We start from the raw sequence: 23,968 nt of genomic DNA, 5'->3' as shown, positions 1-23,968 counted from the left end.
TGGCTTTATTGTGTGGGTGAAATTAGATGGGACTGATCTAATTTTCACATTCTATCTGATAACTGCTAATGCATATAATCAAATTTAGTTCTTTAAATGATAAGGTTCTTTTTGTTGACTAACAGTTAATTACAGTGTAAAATGAAAGTGCAATTCAGGACCCAGAAAATCAATGTTGTGCCAAACAGAGTAGTATGGTGTGATCCACAAAGATGCCTAATCTGAAAATAGTTTTTTGCTGTGTTGCAAAAAAATAAATCTTTCCACTCTATGATAATAAAAAGTAACCATGTCAAAGAAAGAAACAGCTGGATGGTTTATTTACAAACATGCCATTTTATAATTGTTTAGTGTTAATCAATTTTTTTATTTTTGCAGTATTTTTTATTTATTTTACATAATTTTAATGTTTGAAAACGTCTCTTTTGCCCTAAAAAGTACAAGTATAAGATCAATGCTTTTTTGCCATATAAACATTAGTTTCTTTAGTTGACCTCCTGATGGCTGCTGACACTATAACATGGCATAAGCACAAAAGCGGGAATGTGCAGATGCAGATGTATAAAATGTATAAATGTAAAAATGTATAAAATCCAGATGCAGGAATCTGTACGTACGCAAACTACCACGTTCTTCCACTACATAAATTCCGATCAGCGTGAAAAGTAACGCCCGTGCACGCGCCTTCTGTCCCGCCCCAACTCCTCCCAGAATTACGCCTCTTTGAATATGCAAATCAATATAAATAGCCCTTAAGCTCAGCCTTCTGTGAAAAGGCAGTGGGAAAAGCACAGGGGAAAATATAAGAATTTCAGCGAATACCAAATGGAAGCAAAGGAAAAACGTACTATTTCTTGGTTTAAACAGTGGTATAATCAACAAAATGAAGTTGATCAAGCAACAGAGTGTCGGAGAAACTCGAAAGCTCAAGTTCACAAAGTCGCACAGTGCCCGAAATAAAAAAGAAGTCACATATCAAAGTCGCTGTGAAAAGGCAAGTCGTAGCCCACCGTCTGAGTGTCATATGAAAGCTTATTAGGGTACAGACAAAAAAAAAATAGGCACACAGTGGGAAAAAAGCACAAAATGTCAACTTTAATCTCGAAATTTCCACTTTAATCACGTAGTTTATTTTGCCATTAAAGTAGAACATCATAAACTTCATCTTAAAATCATTTAATTTACTAGTTTCTCAAATCCCATTGATCTTCTATGTGCTCTGTGTGTGAATCACTACCTGCTTCTTAAACGGGCTTTCTTTTTCTCCTACAGGACACAGAATCCATTACATTCGTGATATTACAGCTCTCTGAATAATTAAAATACTGAGATGTATACGTGATATCTTTTTCATGATGATAGGAGTTAAAGCATGTTATTAAACATGGGAACACAGTGGCGCAGTGCTTGTTCAAGTCTCACGCAAGAGGCTTGCTGCGCCATGCGCGACCTTTGATGAAATAATTTGTTGCAGCAGTACTGTCTCTTTCAAACGTACTAACCTCCAATTCCTGTCCTTACTTTTCTTTCTCCAAATACCCAATCGCCACACAATCAGCTCTGTAATAGACGTGAAGCCATTTGTAAGCTTAGAACGCCGATTCTTCAAAACTTTTAAGGAACATTGAAATATCTTCGTAGTACATGTTTAATTATTCTATCCATCTATCCTTCCAGTGTCACGTCAGCACCAGCAATAACACAGTGCAAGGCAGGAGCTATCCGTGAACTAGCTAGCGCTGCGGCACCGTGTCCTCACATGTTTAATTATTAACAATACAGATTATTTAAATGAAGTTAAAGCTTTATCTGTATAAGATAATCAACATATTTTGCTGCATTTCATCTTAAAAATGATATCGTCATCATATGTAAATACGCACTTTATAAAGTGGCGCAGGTTGTGCAATATTATAATTGTATCCCAAGTTTACAGTGAGGTAATTGTACTTATAAGTCCAAACAGTTCTATAAGGAGCACTTGATGGACTGATTTAGTGCGTTTATAGTTCTTGGGATGAAACTTTTTCTAAACCGCGAAGTCCGTACAGGAAAGTCTCTGAAATGTTTTGCCGTGGCTCAGGCAGCGTCTGCTTCGTGCTATATACCGATAATTCTCTTTCCGATCAGCTGCTGCTGTGATTCCCCACTCAGATACAGTGATATAAATACTCTGAGTGGTGCAGTGAGAGTTATATGGAAAAAGATGATCTGCTGTGGCAACCCTTAACGGGAGCAGCTGAAAGAGGAAGAAGATGCATTGAGAGTAACAACGCTAAAGCAGTTATGGTATTTGGAATACTATGGCTATTCCCTGGACCATTATATTGCTGCAGGTTAATTACAATCAGATGCATTACACTAATAAACAATATGCAGTTAGTTTCAGTGTACTGTATTTATAAAGCCGCGTCAGGAATGTGGATCTAAGAAAGAAAGGTTGACCACACAGGAACAGTAGCACTGCTTTGACGCTGGGTGCCGCCAGTCTGCAAAACCAAGTGGAGAAATTGCGTACGCCAGGGTACGAGGTACGGTGGAAAAGTGCGTGGCTTTACGCCAAGTTTAGGTTTTATACATCGCGATCTGAGCATGGAAACATTCGTACGCAACATTTCTGTGCATACGCACCGTTTATACATGAGGCCTCAGGTCTCTCCATCACTCCTTATCCTCCTGGACCTCACAGCTGCATTTGATACGGTAGATCATAATATTCTCCTTCATCATCTTCACTATATAATTGGACTTTCTGGCATTGCTTTGGAGTGGTTTGAGTCCTATCTTACAGATAGGGTTGAGTATGTGGCCTTGGGGGATGCTAAGTCTCATACCCACACTGTCACCTGTGGGGTCCCACAAGGATCAGTCCTTGGGCTGACCCTCTTTAATATCTATATGGTACCCCTGGGTCACATCATCTGCATGCATGGAGTTTCATTCCATTGCTATGCCGATGATACGCAGCTCTATGTGAGACTGGATTCGACTTCTCTTACACCTCCATCAACTCTTTCCTCTTGCTTTGAGGAGATTGAGGTCTGGATGTCCAAGAACTTCCTCAAGCTGAACAGCACCAAAACTGAAGCTCTTTTAATTGGCACCCCCCATCAACTTCATTCCTCTGTAAATTGTATTTCCTTTTCTTACTGTACCATTACCCTCTCCCCTTCTGTTACAAATCTGAGGTCAAGTTAGACTTCCATCTGTCATTTGATACACATGTCCATCACCTTTGTAAAATTGCATTCCTTCATCTCCGAAACATAGCCAAACTCTGTCCCTACTTCTTCCTCTGTGATGCTGAAAAGCTGGTTCATGCCTTTGTCTCATCCAGACTGGACTATTGTAATGCACTCCTCATCAGCATACCCAACAAGAGCCTTCAAAAGCTACAACAAATTCAAAATAGTGCTGCAAGAATCCTGATGAGGGTGCGGAAACATGAACACATTTCACCAATCCTTCGGTCACTTCATTGGCTCCCTATCCATCTCCGTATCGAATACAAACTCTGTTTGTTTACCAGTATATCCATGGAAATGCTCCACAATATCTCAAGGAACTCCTTATACTACAATCCACTGCAAGAAACCTCCGTTTTGCAAATACCTACCGCCTTCACCCCCCTGTGACCAAACTTCGTACAATGGGAGGCCGAGCCTTTGCAGTCGCTGCTCCACGGCTCTGGAATGCCCTACTAGAAAGCCTGAGAACACAGCAGATTGTGGGCTGTTTTAAAAAACAGCTAAAGACTTTTCTATTTAGGAAAGCTTATTAACAAGAATGCTATAATTATTGCTGTTTTATCTCTGTTTTTATCTCACTTTGCCTTTGTTTAAACTTTTTATGTAGCACTATTTACTGCTAATGTAAACTGCCCCTATAAATTAAATGCATTATTATTTTTATTATTTTTATTTGATGAAACTCATAGAAATGCAAAAGGACAACTTAAGGACAGCATTAATCACCATTCCTTAAATGGCCACAAGCTTAACAAAGGCACAGTTAAAAATATTCATCAAATTAGTGTAGAAAACTCTTAAGGTCAAGATATTAAGTACATTTATCTCACAGATTGTGGACAAATGCTGTTTTGAAATCTGGCTTTTCTGGTCCTGACTGACCTAAGCACTTTACCAGACAGAAGGAGAGGGTGGGAGGGATGCAATGTGTCAGAAAAGATATTAATTAATCTACAAAAGTTCTACAATTAACTCCACTGCTTCTTTTTGAGCTATATTGTTTGGCACTTCTAGAAATCTACACAAACTTGTCAAATGCTGCACCACAAGTACAGTATTAATTAAATTAATATGATGAACAGTGTTATAACAAGTGTTATACTAAAAATTTCCTTATAAGAATTTCTAAAACTAGAATAATCAAACAATGCTTTGATTGTAAATAAGAGCGGAGAGAATCATACATACAGTTTTGTTGTTTTCCTGCAAAATTTTATAGGGTAGGCAGCAAAGATAAGAAGCATTCTTAGAGTTAAGATCCAGAGCTTTGCAGATGAAGAGCCAAATGTTGATGGTTATTCTGACATGGGCAAGTAGCCAGTGTAGTGTAATCAGCTGAAAGAATATGTAGTGGCTGAACGTGGTAAAATCCAGGACTCTAGGAAAATTAGAAGCAAATTTAGGATGCAGTGATGTGATAATCCTTTATGTATAATTCAATTAAAGAAAGAACTGCAGCAATCAACTTGAGAGGTAAAGATACTTCAATACAGAGAAAAAGATCTGGACATAGGTGATGATTCTTAGATGATGGCATTAAACATTGGCTGCATATGAAACATGAGATTCAAAATTCAAACCACTGCCAAGGACAACTCTGACATTTGTCACAGAGGATGATGGAAGATCCTGGAAGAATGAAGCTTCTTTGAATGATACTAAATCTTCCATAAGGTTTAATCCTATTTTGCTGGTACATTTTTTTTTCGCAGAGTATCTCAAGATTTTTAAATACCATTGGAAGATGTAGTAAGCTTTTCCCAAAAATAATGTCCTTGTTACACTTATGGTTTAAAAATTACGTTTTTAAATGTAGGGATAAATACATGTCACGGAAGTGGTTTTCTTTCTCTGCTTCCAATAAGAGCTGCTAAATAAAGAAGATTGAATATTGTGGAATTTGATATTTCACAACTGTCATTCTTCTTCAATTTGTGCAAATTAGACTGCATTTCAAGTGAAAATTGTTCACCAGACAAACTCTCGAAATTAAAACAAATCTCAAATACAGTATAGCAGGGATTGGACCCTAATTGTGAACCACACCCAACAGCTTTGGCCTCACTCAGACATCTGTTTTGGGACTGTCCAAAATTAAAGCAGTTTTGGGAAAACATTTGTTCTTATCTGTCAGATGGTATTGGATGTAGATCATTGCGAATTCTCTCCGAGCAGTCTTTGGAGTTATTTCAAATGAGCTTATCTGAAGATTATCTGGTGATATACTGGCCCTTATTTCTTACACTACATTGTTAGTGAGTTGACTGCTCAATTTGAAGAATCCTAATAAATGATATTTAATATTATCTAAAATTAGATATTAAATATTAACATAAAATTATTTAGAATTCTGTAATGAAATCACTAATGTAATTCTAAAATAAGTCTGCTGAGATCCTTGATGTGTGTCTACGAAACACAACTGTTTTAATCAATAAGAGGCTGTATTACAAAGTGGGCCTCTTTTTATTACTAATTAGCTCTCTGTTCTGTGGTAGGGTGGGTGGTTTTATTGTGGTTTATGATTACAAATTTTAATTGTTACTATGATGTGTAAGTGTCAACACTGCGTAAGTGTCAATACTGGCTGTCTGAAGCTACTCCAACCTCAGCTTTGAAGACAATGAAGAGACAAAACCTTATATTCTCCAACCTGTTTAATCCAATTCAGAGTCACCTATTTTTTTTGTCATCATTTTGATGTCACATTAAATGAATACTTCACCCATAAGTGATATTTTTTTCACATCAATTATCCAGTTGTATGCAAAAAATGTGCACATTGTGTGTTTTTTGTTAGAATATCATTACATACAGTATATACTGTTGGGATATTCAGTGCACACCATAGTCAGGAAACTACAGCCGCATGGGTTGAACTTCCCCCTCATTCATTAGTCAAGAGTCCAGTCTTCAATTCAAAACATGACTCCCATTATTCTTTAGTTTTCTGTTTATGATGTGAGCTGAATATTCCAGAAGCAACTATTTAACTGAGAGCATGAAACATATCTTTACCTCAAGTACCAAGAATCTGTGATAAAATGTACTCTTTCCAGTTTACTTTTGTTTTCACAAACGTGCCTCTGAAAAGCGGAATTCACATTATCTTTACTGCTTCAAAGTGGACGTATTCTGAGAGTTTAAACACTTTTGTTTTCATGTTGGACCTCGGTGTCCTTTACCTCCATTATGCAGCACAAGAGGAAGCTAGGTATTTTTTTTAAATTTGTAAAAAACTATTCACTTTAAAAAATAGTTTCATGTGGCAAATGAATATATGCCATGGTTGTGACGAAATAACTTTGGCTTGAAAAATACTAAGCTTGTCCTTTAATTGTTACAGTATATCAACTACTTTTTCAATAAATTCATATTGACAATTTAAATAAATTGTGAAACTGAGCTCTTCTGAGACCCTCCCCAAAAGTGTTGCACGCAGAAATGCGATTGACATGTCTGTCGAGGGTTGCTTGTCCTTCACCAAGGCTACCGTGGGTTTGCAGCACCACCAAGGCAAATGCAAGTTCACAGCCTTCCCATGTAACACGTCTGTTGCCCAATGATTAATGCACGACACATGCTAACCTGGCCACTGACCTGGCACCATCACTGCTTGTTTGCTGTGTCTGTGTGTACTGAAGTGGTAGCTCCCGTCTGAATAAATATCCTGACTGTTCCTGATTTTATTGGAATAAAGTTAGTTTTCTTGAAAACTTTGAACTCATCGTCTTCTCTTCCGTGCAAGACAGTGACTCGCGTGTTACAAAATATAAAAGTAATTATCCCCATTTTTTCTTTAATACTTAATTTTCCTTTACAAGCATGTGTAAAAATATTCATTCACTGAATAGAGTGTCCTTACACTGATCATGCAAACCTTTCAGAAAACATGTTCTCACTTTGTCATGTTGGGTTGCTGAGTGTAGATTGATGGCCAGCAATAGCAAATGTATCCATTTAAAATGAAATCTACAACACAGAAAGTGTTCTGAAAACTTTCTGAGTCCACTGAATGGTCCGTAGCACAATATAAAAGATTTTCCTGCTATTTTAGGGCAAGACAGCATTTTCCTACAACAATAATCCTGCATACTTAAGTGAATAAGACTTGGTTACTCTTTTCTTTAACTAAAAACAGAGTATAATTTAAAACATATAACGTTTATTAATATAGTGTTCTCAATTTCATTAATAGCAAAGTTTTATCAGGGCAGTTAATTGGTTTCATATCATCTAATATTGCTTGCTGTTTCCTCTGTTATCTTTACTGTTTGTACCTGTCTTGACCTACCTTGAGATGTGCTACACAATTTAAATAACATTGCCTGGGGCAAGACACCTGTTCTAATCCCAAAATATGGACATTAAATTAAGTACCATACAGTGGGAACTGCTAAAAGCAGAACAAATATCAAAACTAGAAATGTGAGACCCTATTATACTGTAACATAACTATAAAACTTGTTAAATCCAAGATAATGTCCATGGTAGAAAATCACTTGATGGGGGCAGGAAAACAAAGCTGCTTCTGAAATAAATTGCCTATTAATAAAGGACTGATTCCAGCATCAAACTAGCTGCATAGTTGGGGCTACCCAACATCTCATCATTTGTGGAAATGTTGACCTGCTTCAAAGGCATGAGACATAATGTGGCTAATGGGACTGCAGGTCAGCATTGGGCAGTTGTTTTTTGCTTTTGTACGGATTTATATGTGTTTGCTTTATTCATTTTCTTCTACTGCCTAATCTGATTCAATCAAGATAAAGTAGGTGACGCTGGATGGTGGTTGTGAGGCTCTCAATATACTTAGCATTTAAATGTATATGGCTACATTTTGATAGATGATGATGATGATGTCAGAGAGTATCACAATAATGTGACTACAATTGAGACAGACAGTTGTCCAGCACCTTATTATTTGATTGACTTTTAGTGACATGGACAGGTAAATGAACTTGCATGTTTTGCTTTTTATTAGCAAAGGAAGGGTAGATATTATTAGTTAGGTAAGTTAATGTTAACATTAATAAGGGAAAAAATCAGGTGAGGTAGGGTCCCAGCAGGATTTCCATGCCAAAAATATCATTGGTCTTGTGTCTTTTTCTTGTTTTGAAGTTTAATTTCTATATTTTCCGTATTGGTACTATTTGGGAAAAGCTTTCTTTGTGAATTTCTAAAGAGCTCAAGCCTGTGCTTGTCTACGTAACTATGACATACTGTACCATTTGTTTCCAGTAAATTTATTATGGAGAGGAGCTCATATGACATTTTAATTTCTTAACTGTGGCATTATATATGCAAAATCCTTCTTTAGGTATAGATTTGAAACAAAGACTTTTAATCTGTTTAACTATTTTGAGATCTTTAGATATACAATGATATAGTTGTTCTAAAATTATACCATTTATGTCTATGCTGATTGGTGCAAACTGATGTTTTTCTTAATGGTGTTATGCAAATGAAGATTGTTATTTTGTTATATTTTTCTGCCTTGTCAAGATGAACTGAGGTGTTCATAAGGAAGGGGTGCCTCAGGGTTGTTGTAATAATGGTGTCCTTCTTAGAGTCATTGATAACGATGATCTTTCCCTAACATTACTCATAAATCGGATTTCTTGTTTACTTCAAATCTTGATTCTTTTATTTGTATAACCTTGCAGGAATGCTTTTTTGTGATTGACCAAATTATTTTAATTTCTGATTAATCTAGCACAAAACCAGATTTGATCTCTACTAATACTGCTTATGTTTTTCCAGGGTTCGTTTAGTGTGCAGTGAAATTTTTCCAGCATTTCAGTTTATACACATTGATTTGAATGAATTTATCTTAGTAACAAGATTTTTTTTTTCCTTTTATTGTTTTATTAACTAAATAAATCATACTCCTATGCCATATATTCTCTCTCTTTCTCCCGCCTTCTTATTCTTGTTCAGTTGTCTCGTGGCGTCTATTCACTTTTTAGTTAATTGAACTTTTTTCAAATGAAATACTGCATAATAGGATATTGTTATCCAATCTGAATAGATATTTTCTACATTTGAGACTGCAGTTTGCATCTGTGTAAATCGTTACTTTTTAACCATTTTTACTTAAAACACGTCTAATGTCTTTTATTTAATACCCAAAATCTTTGTCCCACAAAAAAAGGTATCTTTGTCCAAAACATTTTGGAGGGCACTGTAGTACTGTATATAATAATGAGATAGTAAGATACATTTACCCAATTGCAGTCATTTGTACTTTATTTTTTTATCATGACATTTTTCAAATCTTTCTTAATTTCATCTATCACACTATTGTCTTTGGCATATCTAAAATTCATTGTTCTTCCACTGATTTTTGTTGTAGCTTCCATTCTTAGAATAATAATTCTTTTATTTTGCCAGAGCTTGTATCAGAGCATCATCAGGAGATATATGGAATAAAAAATGAGATTTTTGTTGTTCTGCTATGTTGAATTTAATAGAACCCCTAGAGTATCCAGATATTTAATTTTACTGCAGTTACTCATACCATGGAAGAAGGTGTATACAGGGGGATAGTCCAGCCGTGCCCCCTTCATTGTACAACCTAGCATTCAATTTTCAGTTTTTCAGTTTTGTGACATACACTGCTTTGTTCTGTACATCTTTTAATTAGGAGACTTTTTCAGATGACTAAAGATTTATTGTATTATTAAAGGTGTGCAAAGCTACTGAAAAACATAAACAAGAAACCGACATTCTCAGGAATAAGCAGAACATTACAAGGTAGAAAACTGAAAGGTTTCTTGTCATTTTTTCGTTTATCTTCTGACAGGTGTGTCTATAACTTTGACAGTTATGTCATTTTTATGGAAGAAACAGATTCAGACATAAAAGGGCAAGAGAAATTGATTTTTTTAAGATAACATAAATGTGTTCTTCCTTTACCAATGGCACAATCCTGCAAAATGAAATAAGCATTATGTTTATCAGGTATCTGCCGTATTAAATATATTTTTCCAGAAAAAACAAATACTATACTTAAAATTACATCAACAATTTCTAGTTATTCTTTGATAAATAATATAATTGAAGGAAAGTTTTAAGATAGAAGATATTAACATATAATACTACTATTACTAATAATAATAATTTCCATTTATATAGCGCTTTTCTTGCAACTCAGAACACTTTACATAGTGAGTGGGGAGTCACTTCAACCACCACCAATGTGTAGCGTCCACCTGGATGATGCAACAGCAGCCATTTTTGCACCAGTATGCTCACCATACATTAGCTATTAGATGGTGAAGAGGTGAGAGAGAGATAGCCAATTAGACATAAGAGATGATTAGGGAGCAAGAATGGACGAGGCCGTGTTGGGCACTTTCGCCTGGGTGTCGGTAAACACCCTACACTTTTTGAAAGATGCCCAGGGATTTGTGATGACCATAGAGAGTCAGGTACTCAGTTTTATGTCTGATCCAAAGGACAGCACCATACTTACAGCACAGTGTACCTGTCACTCTACTGGGGCTTTGGGATCCACACACAGACCACAGACTATGTGCCCCCTGGTGGTCTCACCAACACCTCTTCCAGCGACAACCCAAGCTTTTCCTAGCTGGTCTCCCATCCAAGTATTGGCTACGTCCAAATATGCTTAGCTTTAGGTGGATAATCTGTTTTGAAGCGCAAGTGGTATGTATGGATAAAATTACTATTTCATTGTTGTGGGAAAAGTATTTGAAGGACAGGGTGTATTGCCTTCCATGGAAAATTATGCTTTTCCTATATAAGTCAATGTTTCCTCCAGGAGCTCAACTTCTTGCATTAAAATAAATTTTTTTGGTCATGAGATAATAATGCATTGCTCCAGAGTTTGTGTAGATAACATAGAATTGGTTGGCAACACTCATTTTCACTGGCAACTCAACTATGGTTGTTCAGTAGCCCTTAATGAATTTAATTTGGTAACAAAATAAATACAAATTATGACTTAAATATAAATTAAGAGAACATTATTTAATTAACATTACCTGAATAGTCAGAGCATAAATTCTTAGATCACATGATCACATCTACACAGTGGATCATTGACATTTGACAAAAGGAAATCTGATATCAAGTATACTTGTGAGAAGCCTAGTTCGCTAAGATGTTTGATTGTTACTGACAATTCATGACTGGAACAGAAATCCAATAACAGTTTGTTCAGTTTCAGATCAGGCTGGCTTTTTCTCGTAATCACATTACATCATTCATCTCCTTTATTACCTAAATGAATGCTAAAGTTTTTTCAAAGGACCATCATTGAGAAGGTACTCTTTTGAGTACCAAATCAACTGTCTCTAGAAAAAGGATGAATATTAAGAACAGCTGTAAGGTTCAAATACAAATAACACAAGGAAAATGTCCCTGCAACTGAAAAGTCTCACTTAGGTGACCTGCAACTACTCAGCACTCAGTCAGTGCCAAGTTTCTTGGTGTGAACATATCTGAGGACCTTATTTGGACAAACAATAACACTTCCTTAATGAAAAAGGCCCGGCAGAGACTATAGTTTTTGTTGCCACTGAAGCTAGCAGCCCCTGTCTCCTATTCTCATCGTGTTTTACAGTGGCACCACTGAGATTATTCTGACCAACTGCATTACGGTCTGGTATGGAAATTGCAGCATGTCTGAACCCAAGAGACTACAGAAAATAGTGAGGTCAGCAGAGAATATTATCAAGGTGTCTCTCCTTTCTCTGGAAAAGACATTGTCCAAATGCTGTGTCTGTAAGCATTGCTGCATTGTGTAGATCCCACCTCACACCTCTCACAGATTCTTCATTCTTTTACCATCTGGAAAAAGTTTGTAGAGCATCAGAGCCAGGTGTGTCGGGTTATATATTGGCTCCTCAACAAGATCTTCCACCCTACCCTAACTCCAGTTTATGCACGTGTAACTTTACTTATTACATTGAAAGATTGGTCACTGCACTGATCTGTGGAATTTGTATTAAATGGGTTTCTGTGTAATTGCGACAGTTAATTTTATTTTCATATTTATGTATGTGTGTTGCATGGTTTTGTCTCTTTCAGCACACTATGTTTTTTAAATTTTAGTAATATTGAATACAAGCTAACCATTTAAAATGATGAAATGGCTATTTGTGGAAGTAAAGTTCCTTTTATTTTACCAAAAAGAAATGATGCTAGACATTTTCCCAAATGCTACTAGCACAACACCTAAGCATTGTTTATAGGCACTGCTCCACTTCTATATTTTTCTAGCTCATCCTATATTTGACTGTCAGGCCATTTAATAAATAAATAAATAATAAATAAATAAACTGCAACATCTCATGGACATCAAGGACAGTGCTTCTGGATTGGCAGACCGGGGTGGTGGTCCCCCTCTTTATGAAAGGGGACCGGAGAGTGTGTTCCAGAACAGAGGGATCACACTCCTCAGCCTCCCTGCAAAAGTCTATTTGAGGGTTCTGGAGAGGAGGGTCCTTCGGATAGTCGAACCTCCGATTCAGGAGGAACAGTGTGGTTTTCGTCCTGGTCACGGAACAGTGGACCAGCTCTACACCCTTGGCAGGGTCCGGAGTTTGCCCAACCAGTCTACATGTGTTTTGTGGACTTGGAAAAGGCATTCGACCGTGTCCCTTGAAGATTCCTGTGGGGGGTGCTCAGGGATTATGGGGTACCGGACCCCCTGATAAGGGCTGTTCGGTCCCTGTAAAACTGGTGTCAGAGTTTGGTCCTCATTGCCGGCAGTAAGTCAAACCCATTTCCGATGAGAGTTGGACTCTGCCAGGGCTGCCCTTTGTCACCGATTCTGTTCATAACTTTTATGGATAGAATTTCTAGGCACAGCCAGGGCGTTGAGGGGGTCCGGTTTGGTGGGCTCAGGATTGGGTCACTGCTTTTTGAAGATGTTGTTGTCATCAGACCGTGATCTTCATCTCTCTCTGGATCGGTTCACAGCCGAGTGTGAATCAGCTGGGATGGAAATTAGCACCCCCAAATCCGAGACCATGGTCCTCAGCCGGAAAAGGGTAGAGTGCCCTCTCAAGGTTGGGAGCGAGATCCTGCCCCAAGTGGAGGAGTTCAAGCATCTCAGGGTCTTGTTCACGAGTGAGGGAAGAATGGAGCGGGAGATCGACAGGTGGATTGGTGCGGCATCCACAGTAATGCGGGCTCTGCATTGGTCTGTCGTGGTTGAAAAGCAGCTGAACCATAAGGCAAAGCTCTCAATTTACCGGTCTATCTACGTTCCTACCCTCACCTATGGTCATGAGCTATGGGTAGTGACCGAAAGAACGAGATCGTGAATACAAGCGGATGAAATGAGTCTTCTCTGCAGGGTGTCTGGGCTTTCCCTTAAAGATAGGGTGAGAAGCTCGGTCATCCGGAAGGAGCTCAGAGTAGAGCCGCTGCTCCTCAGCATCGAGAGGAGTCAGATGAGGTGGCTCGGGGATGTGATCAGGATGCCTCCTGGACGCCTCCCTGGTGAGGTGTTCCGGGCACGTCTAACCGGGAGGAGGCCCCGGGGAAGACCCAGGACACACTGGAGGGACTATGTCTCTCGGCTGGCCTGGGAACGCCTCGGGATTCTCCCGGAAGAGCTAGTAGAAGTGGCCGGGGAGAGGGAAGTCTGGGCATCTCTGCTCAAGCTGCTGCCCCCGTGACCCGATCTCGGATAAACGTAAGAGGATGGATGGATGGGTGGGTGGGGCAGGAGCAAATAACACATGAGTGGGAGGCAAATGGTGGGGCAGGAGCAAATAACACATGAGTGGGAGGCAAATGGTGGGGCCCAAGTCCTTACCTGACTCAGAAGTGTGTATACTGCTTGTCTTTACCAGCTCAGATGTCCAGGCTAAGCCTGTCATATTGTTAATGTGTGGCTCTGCAGTGAAAACCATCATAAAAAACGAGAGTTTATAAAGCCAAGCCAATAAATTTTGTAAGGAAATGAAAATAAAATGTTTAGTGTTAATATTATATGCAATACTATGAAAAGATAAAATATATTAGAATTGCCATTTAAACATCAGTTTATAAAGGGTGCCTCGACAACAGGACTAAGCTGAGAGAATAATCACATGGCTTGTGCTATATGAAAATGTCATAAAAAACAAGCTTGAATTGGTACTAATAAAGTGCAGACAGCTATGAAAAAAGTCATTATGAAATTTTGTGAAGTGAGGAAGGCACTTAACATTAAGTAGTGTGTTGACTCAAAAATCCTATCAGAAAGATAGACTGTTAAAACAGCTATATTTAACTATGACTTGTTGCAGGACTACCTCAACAGGTTTAAGGACTTCGGAGACAGTAATGTCTTTTTACAACTAAAATTAATTGCTTAAATTCAGAAACCATAGGGGAATCGAAAGTAATTAAAAAATCTCTACTCCTACTAATCATGTGAAGGAATTAATAATTTGCACTAGCAGAAGACTCTCGACAGTGAGAAAGATAAATAATTTTATTGCGAAAAAGAAGAATGTGCTTGCCTTTGTTGTTTTGTTATTGCTAACTAATTGAAGTATACTGTATGTGCTGACAAGGAAAGATGATTATAATGCAATGATAAGTAACAAGCTTTTATCTCTCCAATGCTGGTATCATAAATGGCTAGAAATGGCTAGCTAGAAAAGATTGCCTTTGATGTTTTGCCTAACATAATTATAAATGTTTAACATGGGTAAGAAAGGCTTTTGTTGGTCATCTATTAAAGTCTATTATCGTTGACAGGATTCACTCTTTCCATCTTCTACTTTGTAAAGATGTTGTTTGAAAATGTTCACTAGCTGAGTTCTTGAACCTTCTCAATCCGTTTCAGCCAGGATTGGGTAAAAGGCAGAATACAGGACTGGACAGGACTCTGGTCCATCACAGAGATCACTCTCAGTCAGACATGCACACTAACACACACTCACACCATAGTCACACACAGTGACAGTTTGCACTTGCCAATTAACATAACCTGAAAAAAAACATTTTTGCAATTCCTTTTTTTGATTAAACATATCTGGCCATTGTAATTTTCATATTTGGCAAGGGTATTCAATTATAGCAAACATTAGGGGATAACAGAAGTGAAAAACAAACTTTATTACAGCGACTGAACATTATGGATACCAGCTGAATGTGGCACTCATATGGTAAATTATAGTGTGACCAGATTTTCAAAGTTCAAAACTTGGAAACTTTGTGCAGCATGTAGGCCCACACATGAAGCCTTCTTTGTTTAATGTATCTAATCATCATGAGAGAGGGATCAGGGCACTGAGAAAAAAAATAAACACATCCTGTATGATTGCACACAGTGCTTGAAGTGAAAACAATTAAATGGTAATATACTGTCTGCTTTTATGAGCTTTTTGGTCCTCCTTGTGATGCTGTTAAAATATAACATGGGTTTTCCTAATTAAGTGGGATTTGCACCCTTGTAGTTTTGTGTGAACTGTTGTCAATGTATTGTGACAATGTTTCCATCACTAAAAAACTTTATTAGATGGATAGCCTGTTAAAACTGGGAAATTTTGATATATTTCAGTTATACTGGCACTGTCACTAGGACTTCTGGTCACCCAAGTAATTTATGGCGTCAGTGAAATAGTTAATCATTGTAATCTGGGCCCAGATGTTCAAAAGTAATCCAATGGGATTTGGGATAACAGATTGGATTGAATCTTGAAAATGGGTTGTTCAAAGGGAAAAGAGGGATTCTGGAATCAGATCAGATCACCTAATCCAATCTCAGTTTTAATCAGGATCAAACAGTCTTTTGAATTGGGACACATTTGATCCCAAAAATCAGGATAATCCTGATCCCAACACAGAGGTGGATTCAGTGTGTATTTCTGGCACACAATAAAATAAAACTTGAAAATTGATCAAAAAAGCTATGTTTGCAGGTGATGTATACACCTATTTATAGTTTGTACAATTGTTGAACTAGGACAGTGACAATGTAAATAAAGTAGGGAATAAGACATGAAGCCTTTTGGTATAGTCAAAGGAAAAAAAATCCCTGTGAAATATCAGTACTCAAACAAAATCTCAAAGCTCAAAAAGCTCTACTGTCCATTGTATTTTAATGAAAATGACAATTACTATTACTCAAGTCATCAGTCAGAAGTAATGTCTTACAATTGCATCCCTGATCACACGTCCAGTCTGGCCCTCATTTGGAGCGAACATTGGAGGTTGCTCTGGTTGCACTTCATCAGGCTCAGGTCCATCATATATGTCATCAAGAGGAACATTTACTTCCTTAGAAGGCTGGCGTCCTTCAACATCTGCAATAAGATGCTGCAGATGTTCTATCAGACAGTTGTGGCGAGCGCCCTCTTCTACGCGGTGGTGTGCTGGGGAGGCAGCATTAAGAAGAAAGACGCCTCACGTCTGGACAAACTGGTGAGGAAGGCAGGCTCTGTTGTTGGCATGGAGCTGGACAGTTTGACATCTGTGGCAGAGCGAAGGGGGCTCAGCAGGCTCCTATCAATTATGGAGAATCCACTGCATCCACTAAATAGTATCATCTCCAGACAGAGCAGCAGCTTCAGCGACAGACTGCTGTCACCGTCCTGCTCCACTGACAGATTGAGAAGATCGTTCCTCCCCCAAACTATGCGACTCTTCAATTCCACCCGGGATAAACGTTAACATTTAACATTATACAAAGTTATTGTCTGTTTTTTCACCTGCATTATTATTATTATCAATCTTTAATTTAAAATTATTTATTGTATCAGTATGCTGCTGCTGGATAATGTGAATTTCCCATAGGGGTTAATAAAGTATCTATCTATCTATCTATCTATCTATCTATCTATCTATCTATCTATCTATCTATCTATCTATCTATCTATCTATCTATCTATCTATCTATCTATTACGCCTGGTGGCAATGTTATGCAAGACAATACAGACTAGTATTATATTGCATACCACCTTGGGTTCCACCCGCAAGTAGTTAAGGCATGCAAAGCGCCTCTTCAGGACTCCATTTAAGCGCTCAATTGCGCATCTTGTTTTGCATTGTGCAAAGTTGAAGCCTGCCTGCTCAGGGTTGTTTGCAACTGGAAAAGGGGTCATCAGCCATGGTAGGAGTGGATATGCACTGTCTCCCAATATTATGCCATTTGGTCGGTTGGACTGGAGCTTTCTGTATAGTGCGCTCTCCCTCAGGATACGTGCATCATGGACAGACCCTGGCCACTTGACAACACAGTTTGTGATGATGAGGTCAGCGTTGGCCACAAGTTGGACATTGATGCTGTGCCTCCATTTTCTGTTCACATACAACAACAACAACATTTATTTATATAGCACATTTTCATACAAAAAGTAGCTCAAAGTGCTTTACATAATGAAGAAAAGAAGAATAAAAGACAAATAAGAAATTAAAATAAGACAACCTTAGTTAACATAAAAAGGAGTAAGGTCCGATGGCCAGGGTGGACAGAAAAAACAAAAAAAAACTCCAGAAGGCTGGAGAAAAAAATAAAATCTGTAGTTGTTCCAGGCCACGAGACCGCCCAGTCCCCTTTGGGCATTCTACCTAACATAAATGAAATAGTCCTCTTTGTAGTTAGGGTTCTCACGGAGTCACTTTATGCTGATGGTTATACAGACTTCTGGCTTTTAATCCATCCATCATTGTTGGAACATCATGGTGCTTTGGGTAGATGGTGGTGGCACAAGCCACCACCAATAGGACACCGGAAAAGGAAACAGAAGAGAGAGTAGGGGTTAGTACAAATTTTGAATGAATAGTTATTATAATGAATTGGATATACAGAGTGTCAGGATTAAATTACAGTGAAGTTATGAGAAGGCCATGTTAAAGTAATGTGTTTTCAGTAGTTTTTTAAAGTGCTCCACTGTATTAGCCTGGCGAATTCCTACTGGCAGGCTATTCCAGATTTTAGGTGCATAACAGCAGAAGGCCGCCTCACCACTTCTTTTAAGTTTTGCTCTTGGAATTCTAAGGAGACACTCAGTTGAGGATCTGAGGTTGCGATTTGGAATATAAGGTGTCAGACATTCCGATATATAAGACGGGGCGAGATTATTTAAAGCTTTATAAACCATAAGCAGAATTTTAAAGTCAATTCTGAATGACACAGGTAACCAGTGTAGTGACATCAAAACTGGAGAAATGTGTTCGGATTTTCTTTTCCTGGTAAGGATTCTAGCAGCTGCATTCTGCACTAACTGCAAACGATTGATGTCTTTTTTGGGTAGTCCTGAGAGAAGTGCATTACAGTAATCTAGCCGACTAAAGACAAACGCATGAACTAATTTCTCTGCATCTTTCGATGATATAAGAGGTCTAACTTTTGCTATGTTCCTTAGGTGAAAAAATGCTGTCCTAGTGATTTTATTAATATGCGATTTAAAATTCAGATTACAATCAACGGTTACCCCTAAGCTTTTTACCTCCGATTTGACTTTTAATCCTAATGCATCCAGTTTATTTCTAATAGCCTCATTGTATCCATTATTGCCAATCACTAAGATTTCGGTTTTTTCTTTATTTAATTTGAGGAAGTTACTATTCATCCATTCTGAGATACAGGTTAGACATTGTGTTAGCGAATCAAGAGATTTGGGGTCATCAGGTGCTATTGATAAATACAGCTGTGTGTCATCAGCATAGCTGTGGTAGCTCACGTTATGTCCCGAGATAATCTGACCTAATGGAAGCATGTAGATTGAGAAGAGCAGCGGACCCAGGATAGAGCCTTGTGGAACACCATATAGAATATCATGTGTCTTTGAGTTATAATTACCACAACTAACAAAGAATTTTCTCCCTGCCAGGTAGGATTCAAACCAGTTTAAGACACTGCCAGAGAGGCCCACCCATTGACTAAGGCGATTCTTAAGAATATTATGATCAATAGTGTCAAATGCGGCACTCAAATCTAAGAGGATGAGAACAGATAAATGGCCTCTGTCTGCATTTACCCGCAAGTCATTTACTACTTTAACGAGTGCAGTTTCTGTGCTGTGATTTGTTCTAAAACCTGACTGAAATTTATCAAGAATAGCATGTTTATTGAGGTGCTCATTTAACTGCATAATGACTGCCTTCTCTACAATTTTACTTAAGAAAGGCAGGTTAGAGATGGGTCTATAATTTTCAAGAGCAGAGGGGTCGAGATTATTTTTCTTAAGTAGGGGTTTAACTACCGCAGTCTTAAGACAGTCTGGGAAGACCCCCGTATCTAATGACGAATTTACTATGTCAAGAACATTATCAATAAGCACACCCGATACTTCTTTGAAAAAATTTGTTGGTATTGGGTCAAGGGCACAGGTGGATGGTTTCATTTGAGAAATTATTTTATGTAAATCAGGTAAATCTATCCTAGTGAAAGACTCTAATTTATTTATTATGGAGTACTGGGGTTTCGGGGGATCCTTAGTGTTGGGGAGATATACTATGTTATTTCTAATATCATTAATTTTTTGATTGAAAAATACAGCGATAGCCTCACAGGTTTTACTGGAAGTACTTAGGAGGCATTCCTTTGAGTTACCTGGGTTTAACAGATGATCAATTGTCGAAAATAAGACTCTGGGATTACTAGCATTGTTATTTATAATCTTAGAGAAATAGCAGCGCCTCTCAAGACGGACTGTGTTATTGTATTCTGTTATTTTAACTTTTAATATCTCATAGTCAATAGTTAGTTTAGTCTTCCTCCATTTACGCTCAGCTCTACGGCATGTTCTCTTTAAATCAGACACTCTTTGGGTCTTCCAAGGTATAACAATGCTAGAAGATTTTTTAACTGTCTTTTCAGGTGCAACTATGTCAACAGCAGCCCTCACTTTAGTATTAAATCTTTCCACCTTACTATTTACATTCTCCTCGCTATTATAGTTGGCACTATAAACGGACTGATTGGTTAGAATGTTTGTAAGTTTTAAAGTTGCTGATGAGTCAAAGAAGCGTTTTTTAACAATATGCTTCTCATGAGTGTTTTCTATCATTATTTCTATATTAAAAAGTAGAAGAAAATGGTCTGAAAGACCCGTATCAATGACCTGCTTTATATCAACTTTTAGTCCTTTAGTAATTACTAAGTCTAACGTATGACCTGCTTTATGTGTAGGCTGATTAACGAGCTGTCTCAAATCAAAAAAGTCCAGGAGGTTCATAAATTCTTTTACTTTTTGGTCACATTGATTATCTACATGAAAATTAAAGTCGCCGACTATTAAGAGTGCGTCATAGTTCGTAATTAAGATTGACATCAAGTCAGAGAATTCCTCAAAGAAAGACGCGTTGAATTTAGGAGGTCTATACACGGATAATACTAGAACGTGAGAATCTCCCTGAATAACAATGGCGAGATACTCAAAAGACTTGAACTTACCAAAACTGATATTTTTACATTTTAACCTGCTAGAGTAAATGTTTGCTAGTCCTCCACCTCTCTTTCCTTGGCGATCAGCACGAGTAAAACTGTAATCCGGAGGCACAGATTCGATTAAAACAGCTGCGCCATCTGAGCTAAGCCACGTTTCACTTAGTGCAATAAAATCTATTTTTTTTTCACTAATAATGTCGTTGATAAAAAACGTCTTGTTAGTTAAAGCTCTAATATTTAATAGTGCCATATTCAATGTTTCGGAGGAGCAGAGATGAATACTATGTGCGTTATTGATATAGGGAACCGGAATTAAGTTATTTTTATTAGCGCCGCTCTGTGTGTATTTTTTGTTTAATCTATGATCTGTTTTTACAGTTTTAATACATTGTTCATCTAAAGTAGTAACTTTAATTAAATTATTGGCGTACTCCCTTTCATGAGGCGCTTGTATGTGCACATGAGTACAATCAATAACACCAATAGCATTAGGCATGTTCCCCAAAAGAAAGAAACTTTGCTTAGTTTGCGCCATCTGGTCATCCTTGGGAAATTAGACAAATTCACTGACCAGACTGGCCAATTCAACTGAGACAGCTTTCACCACATTACTAACAATTGATTTGTCCACTCCCATATTGTCACCAAAAACCTGGTAGAAAGTCCCAGAGGCATAAAAGCGCAGTGCAATTAGGCACTGTTCCTCCACAGACAGAGCATGACTCCTTTTGGTTTTGTTCTGTAACTTTGGCCTGACAAGGTCTGCAATGTACTTGATATCATCCCTCCCAAAGCGAAAACGGGCATACAGTTCCACTGTAGTGTATTGCGCAAGTGGTTTGGCATGCTCAGCATACATTCTTTCACGGTATTTTCTACTTCCCAACCTGTGGTAGCGATGAACAACACCTGCCATGCCAATGCCTCTGTAAACATATGACCGAGGTGTGTAAGAAATTGGTGATTTTATTTGGTCACACACCAATTAAGCAACAACAAGCTGACTGGTTTGTCATGTGTTGAATTACCCCAATCAAGCACAGGGCCTATGAAATCAGTGTTAGCTACACAAAAGAGATGGAACCATGGACTCAAAAGGGCCTAATTTCACAGTGGCAGAAAACCATGCACTGTTGGAGGGTGTTAGGTGCCATTATTCCTCCATAGTAGGACACTTCAGTTCATTAAAGGGGAGAGAAGTGACCAAGAAATGCGAACAGAACATTTGGGAGGACCAAGAATGTGAATGCTATAGGGGCTGGTCAGAAAAGGACCACAAAACAAGTCATATTAAGATGGAAGAACCTTAAAGCCAAGGCAACAAAGGACCTTGCAGAGGCCAAAAACCCCACAATGGGTAATAAACCTTTCAAGAGGGTTGAGTACACTGACATTGTCCTTGACATAATTGGTGGTGACAAATCAGAAGCTCTGCATGGAATTGATGGTGTTGAAGTCGATGGTGAGACCACAGTTACAGAGGAGGGTGGGCATGGTTCTCCTAATGAAGAGGAAATATTTGTCCTCAATCTCAGTCAAGTGGTTGAGGAAGAAGTTGGATCCTCACAGATAGAGCTAGCTGTTGTCACAGAACCTTTAAAAAGAAAGCGTAAGCATTCTCCAAACCTGGATGGTGACGCATATGAGGTGCTTCTTACAAGAGAAACTGAAAGAGCAGAAGTGCAGATTCTTCTTGCAAAGGAACAACTCCTCCGTACCCAACTACAACAAACTAAAGTCAGAATGGAAATCCAGCTTCTAAAAGCAGAAATTGAAAGAGCTGGTCTCTGTACCAACGAGGAACTGTAAATGTTCTTTATTTTGTTGACTATTGGACGTTTTTGTTTTACAGTTATATAAAAATAACCACAGTGCATATGTGGGGAAATATTTCATTCTTTCAGTCATTCATTCATTTATTCTTCTGAGATTGAAATGGAATCTGGCTGTTTATAAATGAAATGGAAAAATATTTGTTTATTGTGGTGTTTTCTGTTTCTTCCAAGTAACACACACGATGGCTATTTGGCTACTGGTATTTTTGGTCCGGCTGTTGTTCTTTACATAGCCAGTAGGCTACACTGTGGGTTCCATTTAAAGCACTAGTAAACCGGATTTGGTAATCCTGAATATTCTGTATCTGGATAACAGTGATCCAATCTAGTGTTGCTTTGAAAAACCAGCATGAAAGTAAAATGAATTACCAGATCCTGGATAGTAAAACAAGGGATTTCAAAATCCAGATCATTTTTATCCCGATTAAATAGTTTGAACAACTGGGCCCTGTAGATGATGGAGATGTGAGGTTGGTTTAGAGTAAAGATAATACTGAGTAAATGTTTATTTACTCTTGACACACTGCTTTATATATATGTAAATATAAACATATAATATTTTGTCTTCCTTCTTTGCATTATATACTTTCACAGTTAAGAGGATCATTTAGCTTACCTGTTATTATTTAAAGCTTTCATAGGACTGAGGTGCTGATGCGCTGCTTCTTTTCTGTTGCCGCTCAAGCTGCTCGCACTGAATCCGACAGTGACAGAGGCTTCCTATCTGCACACACAGTCTACTGGTGTAACATGTACTGTGGATCTGTTTGCAGCCAGTAGCTATTGTAGGTGAAAAACAGTAACATTTATGAAAATTTACAAGTTGGTGTAAATGCTGTCAAGATAAAATTGATACATAAACTGATTTGTAGCCGAAGTCGAACACAGTGTTCCTTATATTGTAGATGGCAGTTGAGTTCACAAATTCGACAATGCTTTTCAATGGGAAATTTTGAAATTTCTTTGAAGAATAAGCATGCCACATTTCGACAAAATTGGTCCATGGATACGAGTTTTTTCTTGTGAACAGACAGGTAGACATGGGCTATTACAGCAGGTGCTTAGCGCATTATATGCAAGCATATCTAAAAAAAGACAACCAAAATGCAGTAAATATTTCCCTTTTGGAACTAGATTAAATGTTGTACATAACAAATCAACATCTATTGATTTAAACTGCGACAAACCAATATTTATATACTGATCTAAAATATTAAATCTGCCATTCAAAAGTTTGGGGTCATCCAGTAGTTTTCTTGGTTTTGATAGAAATTGATAATTTTTAATATATAGATACCATTATACTGTTTCAGCCATTTTGGACAGTAATAGCCATTATAAACACTAGTAATGCCTTGGCTAGTGTTATAAATTTAATGGTATCTTGATCATCTATCTATTTATCTATCCATTATATAGTAAATTTCTATCTGTTTATTCAGAAAGGACAAAGTTTAATTCTTTTAATGCTTTTGTATTAAAGACTGCTGCAAAAATAATATGCACAGGCAAGCAAAGG

The sequence above is a fragment of the Erpetoichthys calabaricus genome, chromosome 9, assembly GCF_900747795.2.
Source record: "Erpetoichthys calabaricus chromosome 9, fErpCal1.3, whole genome shotgun sequence".
In the NCBI taxonomy this organism is placed as follows: domain Eukaryota; kingdom Metazoa; phylum Chordata; class Cladistia; order Polypteriformes; family Polypteridae; genus Erpetoichthys; species Erpetoichthys calabaricus.
The sequence above is the reverse complement of the archived record's forward strand: the minus strand, read 5'-3'. Positions refer to the sequence as shown.